General features: G+C 45.4%; 1 long non-coding RNA gene across 1 annotated transcript; it reads right to left on the bottom strand.

Annotated features, from left to right (window-relative positions):
* Positions 1-1799: 1799 nt before the first annotated feature.
* On the bottom strand, positions 1800-5726 carry LOC141728948 (uncharacterized). The gene is made up of 5 exons (XR_012580206.1): positions 4681-5726; positions 4089-4153; positions 3407-3470; positions 2633-2708; positions 1800-2515 (listed from the first exon to the last, which is right to left on the bottom strand). It is a non-coding gene; the product is annotated as an uncharacterized LOC141728948 (long non-coding RNA).
* Between the last annotated feature and the right edge of the window lie 274 nt (positions 5727-6000).

Raw genomic sequence — 6000 nt, 5'->3', positions numbered from 1 at the left:
GATTACATGAGAACACACCTGCTCCTGCACCCCAGTGGGGCTTCCTCTCCTGGGGACCTTGGGGTGCCCCAATGGCATCAGAGCCCCGAGTCTTCACCCCCCTCTCCTCTATTTAGAAACTACACAGGAACTTTTTTCTGGAAACAAAGACATTACCTAAATCCTCTCCCCGTGTCCCAGACAGATAGATATTCAGTTATTAGTTGGCTGGGCAGCAGTTTCTTAAATAGAATGATAAACAAGATGTGAACGTTTTAGCTACAAGCAAATAGGCAAATCTGAACAAGGTACCGATGGCCAGCCACTCAAGTTATTTTGAAGCAATTTTTTAAACAATAAAATACTGCTACCACAAAAATAAAGCAAAAAGCTAACTACTGGCTAAGAAAGAATTAACTTTTGACAGCAACAACATTCCAACCACACAGGCTTTTTTCCCGATGTCATACCTTATAACTACCTCTCTTGGGAATTCTCATCATGTATCCCAAAAGGAATAAATACCTTAGAGCATCCTAAAGCAAAAAGTAGCACACATGAGCTCCTCACACTCCCGGCAGTGCACTGAGCTCCTCACACTCCAGCGCAGTGTGCACTGAGTCTGCAACAAATTCTGCTCAGTGAGGGTCTGCAAACAAAGGTTCAACTGATGAACTGAACTGATTTTGTAGGGATGTTTTCTAAGCACAGAAGCACAAAAAAGAACAAGCAGAAACAATTCTTAAATAAATCTGCAAGTTTTATTTAGCATATATGCGACTCATTTCCAACCTGTGGCTTCTCACTTTGATTGGTCTGTAGGTTCAGGAAGATGACAATGCACACTCTGCCTTCCCTGAGCCCCCACGGCAGCTGAGCGCTGCTCCGTGTGCTCAGATCGTCAGGAGCTGGATTACACGTACCCGGACGGACTGCAACTGCTCTGCTGCAGATTCAGGAGACGACGGCAGAGAGGGGCTGGCCGAGGCGTCGTCCGAATTCCATTTCTGTGTGACGAGAAGCGGTTTGTTCCCAACAGCTGCAACATCCCCGGCTCGCTTCCCTGGTGAGTACCGATGGCACGCAAATGGCAGCCCGAGGAAATCGTGTTCTGGGCTCCAAGTGGCTGGGACAGGGTCTGATTTTTTGTTTTGTATCTGTATGACGATTAGTACGACAGGGCTCTGAGGGATGACATGGCAACACAGAATTAAAAACTCCTCGATAGAATTACATCGACTTCTAGGAAAAGACAAAAGCCTATCATCCTTCTGAAATCTACTTTTAATGCAAAGCACACGGATTGTCAGTATGCTGCACCTTCCAGCGTTTCAAAGCAGCTTACTTCTGAAGACCAGGAAACATTGATTTCTACAGAAACAATGGGCAACCCCCAGGCTAATTTAAGCACTACTCTTTAATAGGGGATCTGCCAGCGTGCCAGTCCAGCTTCAAGTGCACTTTATTTCAGTCTAACATCCCCACAAAATTCTTCTCACATCTTCCAACCCTGAAATCTTCTTTTTCCCTAAGGCTTCTCATCATTAGCAATTTCCAAGTAACATGGTATTTTTACAACATTCAAAAATGTCATGCTGGACTGTGCTAGAGAGTAATCTGCAAATATAAGCTTAGCAAAGATTGAATTGACTTGTCCAGAGAAAAAACCTACAAGTGAACACCCACACCTGCCTACAAAGAGCTAACAAGCCCCTGGCAGCTACCACATCAAAGCACAGTGGATGTTTCTAATAGAGGGTAAGGATAACCATACCACCTTTTGTTCTCTCCAGCTTGTTTTCCCTGCAGTCATATTTTGCTTCTTATGATTGTTTTAGTCTCTGTATCTTCTTGGACAGCACCGAGCCTGACGACAAGGACACGAGAGTCTTTCCCTGCCGTAGGGAGAGAACCAGGAAAACAGTTAAAAAAAGAACAGGGTAGTTTGAAATTCATACTTCCAGTGAGAAGCAGCGCCTAACAAACAGAACAAAAGCAAACAAAGCACGATAGCTCCCTGGGGACAGAAGACTTATAAACCCTCCAGGATTTACGACCAACCCCTTCAGGACAGCAGCCAGGTGTCCCATGAGGTGGTGCTGCACCAAAGAACGATCTGACAGGTTCCAAAGAGTCAAATGCACAATATTTTGCAAAGCCGTGAAATCTTGCAAAATAACAAAAATACAATAGATATAAACTACAGGGCAAGAGTACAAGTGTTCACTTTAAGAGCTGGAACCATGCAGGTGAGCACCTGATAACTGGATCCTCACCAGAGTTTGAACCCTTCGGTACACAGAAGGGTTTTCCCCAGAAATTTCACAGACTGAGTTTTGATAGAAGTACACTTGCCAGATCCTCAGAAGCATCACCCATTCTCCAGGTGTCTGGAGAGAACTGCAAATGGCTCTCACGTAGTTTGAGCTGGTTCTCCAAGGTCTCAGGGTGAATTTCACCAGATGCAACCAAATCCGGCGACTCCCAGTGGGACAGAAGGAACCCAAAGTTTGGGTAAGCAGAGCTGCAGCAAATACTGAGGAAACAAACATAACAGCGTAAAAAATAATAAACCATCCTTTTTTTTTCTCTTGCTTTTGTTTTTTTCTTATTCAGATCAGCATAGCAATTAAAGAGAAGGTGAAAAACTCACCATTACTGAACATTTCATCATCTGTAAGCCGAGCATCCTTAGCATAGAGGACTCCAAAGTTAAAATTCACCGATCCCTGGGAAATAAAACCAAATATTGTATGATAAACAGTCAAACAGCAGACATAAAAATTTGTTTCCTCTAAGGACTTTCAGGTATGTATGTATCTTTGCATACATCCTACACATTAGAACATACACTTTATACCATCACCTGATACATAATATTTTACCTTTAAATTTTGATAGTATAGCATGAATTTTTAACTTAAATTGGTGATCTATTATTATTAAGTTGTTACTGAAAGTTATTTCTGCTGTTACGTTCAAAAAAACATTTTTTTTTTTTTTACTGTAATGAGCAATCGATTTCAAAGTCATCACAAGCCCATCAAAATACAAAGCTGTATTCACTGGGCGGGTCTGTGAGCTAGAAGTAGTTAGGCTTGTACTTCCCTCTTGTTCTTCCAGAACCGATAAATCCTGTCAACAAAACCAGGATCTTTAGCCCACTGCTGTGAAAGATTCTACAAGGATGATGGTTTGATTTGTGTTTACAAGTTTTGATTTGAAATGGCCAGTTCAATGGATAAAGACAGTTTAAGTAGTATTACGTTACTATTATTATTATTTCTATTATTATTTTTACTATTACTACTACTATTATTATCACCTGCTACTGGAAGAAACAAACCAGTCGTACCTATACTTAATTACTTTTATTTCCAGAAAATAATAAAGAAAAAGAACCAAACCAAAAAAAGTCACTTCCTACCTTTTATATCAAGGGAGGAAAAATTTCTCTTGGGCTCTTCTCCAATTTATCAAGACTCATAGCACTGAAAGGCAAACAAAACAGTGCTTTATAGAAGGGCAAGTGCACATTTCAAGGCTGAACCACCAACCGATTGCAGTGACAGCAGTTACAACATGAATCGTTCCGAGAGCCTCTGTTAAATGCAATGTTCTGTGGAACTGCCTTTTCTTTCCCAAAATACTAACTTCCAACACTTCCTAAACGTATTTTGTATTTTAAAACAACAGAAGTTAGTGAGACACTGTGTGGAGGTCAGGTTTAAATTTATTTCCTTCTAAAGCACAGAGCTCTGTTCCATCACCCTTCACTTCGGCTCTGCACTGAATCACGGTGAGCATTTGAGGAGTGCTCAATAACCAATTCTATTTCTCTCTTTTTCTAGTTCTCTCTATTCCTGAATAATTAAAGACAAGTCCAATGAAAAATGACAAGTTCAGCATCAAAGTCACACTTTTTCCCTTTGTCTGGTCAAGAACAGGCTCTAAATCCACTTAGTGCTGCCTGCAACGATTAAGACGTGCAAAACCATTTTTACATGTTTTATAGGTTTATCATAAAAGCCACGGAACGCAAGCTCTGAATTACAGGAAAAGGTACACAGTCAAATATCTAAAGGGATCACTTATTTGTAAATGCATACCTTGACAGAGATCGCACTGAGAACGTTTCTGTGGGACTCTAAGGGAGACATATTTTCTGAGTACCCTGTAAACAAGAAAAGCTAGGATATATTACAGGACACACCCACTTTTTCTACATATTCAAATAGGATTTTTAATAAAAACAACTCAGTTGAAAAAGAAAGAAGAAAACCAAGGTCATTTTACTCAGCTATATTTACTCCCAATTTACAGAAAAAAAAAAAGTCACGGGTGCTGCAAAGAAAAAAAAAGTGAACCATAAACGCCTACAGTACAATTTTAAAACAAGTGCTTGGATAAAAGAATCTCATGGAACGTGAAGTAGAAAAAAAGTGAAACCACTATCAGACCTGCCTATTTTCTCACCTTGGTACAAGAAAATCCTAAAAGCACTATAAAGTCACTGCCTAAAACCAGTCATGGGATGTAACCAAGAACAATTTAGGCATTTGCTAATCTAGACAGAAACCTTTTCTGGATGCTAGTGTCAAATCACAAGTTTTGTCTTTCAGAAGCCCGACAATGCTGGAAAGCACTTTCCCTGGGGCTGGGGAGGGCAGGGGCAGAAGGGGATGAGTTTGCAGATCGCACCTGTGCCATCGGAAGGATACAGCCCGCCTGCTCCCTGCGCTGGGCATTCTCCCGGCCATCTCTGGCTTTACCGCTCAGCGCCGCTCCATCCGTTTGCATGGCAGAAAGAGCCTCGAGCACTAGCGCAGGCAGCAGCCCAGTCATTCCGGCGATATCGCAGCGCTCTCTGCTCGCAACGCCCAACACGCGGCGGAGCCGCCTCCGCCCGCAGCACCGGCAGCAGCCCGCGGGAGACGGCTGCAGCTCGGGGGCTGCTGCGCCTCCGCCAGCCTGAGGGCAGCCGCCCCACCGGGACCGCGGGAGCGCCCGGCGCCGCTCGCCCGGGGCGGCTCCTGCAGCTCCCGGCCCGCGGCAGCAAAGCACCGCCTCGCCCTCCGCCATCGCTACCGCTGAGTAAGGCCGAAGAACCGGGCCGACGCCCCTTCCGCGCTGCTCAGCTCCGTGCGGGCGGCCAGACGGAGGTTTCGCCCCTCCGGCGTCGCCGCCGCGGCGCCGGGAGCTGCCCGCGCACAGCCCCGCGCGGCCGCCTGGCACGCCAGCCACTCCGGTGCCGCGCCAGCCGTTGCGTCACACGCCTCGCCGGCAGCACGGCCTGCCGGGAGTTGTAGTCTCGGGCTGACAGCCACTGCTCCGTCCTCCGCCACCGGGAGCTGCAGTCCCTCCCGGGCATCAAACGGGTCCTTCGCCCCTGGGCGGGGAAGGACCTGAGGCAGCAACGCTCCTCCCGAATGCCCTCTCTTTTTCGCTCCAACTCTTTTTTCTTTTTTCACTCTGCTTTTCACCCCTTCCCTTCCCTCTGGTGCTCCTGATTCCTTTCCTTTCCTTCCCTTTTCCTTTCCTTTTCTTCTGTTTCTGATCTTGGTTTTCCTTTCTAGCTTAAGAATAAAAAAGCAGCAGTAGAAACTTTCAGGCTACCTGGGAGTAAAAAAAACCTGCAAAACGAAAATGATGTAAAGAAAACTATTTATTCCCTGGGAGCCTGAAATTTTCTACTGCTGCACATGACATAGAGCTTTTATTTCTTCTTATAGATAGTTGATATTTTATACTTACTTTATACAGCGCCCCCTGCCGTGTGCCCCGGAGACCTGCAGGGAGAGCGCTGCGGCGTCCTTCGGTTCTGTTTCGAGAAACTCGGCTCAATTCGGCTTGCTTCGGCTCTTGGTCTAAACTCGTTTCAGTTCGGCTCTTCGGCCCAACTCGGCACGCTTGGACGAAACTCGGTCACACTCGGCGCATTGTCTAAATGCGGCCAGTGTCGGCTACCCTCGGCTATCGATTCCAGTCGGCTATCCTCGGCTCTTGGTGTAAACTCGGCTA

This window comes from Zonotrichia albicollis, chromosome 4 (genome assembly GCF_047830755.1).
Source record: "Zonotrichia albicollis isolate bZonAlb1 chromosome 4, bZonAlb1.hap1, whole genome shotgun sequence".
Classification (NCBI taxonomy): Eukaryota; Metazoa; Chordata; class Aves; order Passeriformes; family Passerellidae; genus Zonotrichia; species Zonotrichia albicollis.
The sequence above is the reverse complement of the archived record's forward strand: the minus strand, read 5'-3'. Positions and strand labels throughout refer to the sequence as shown.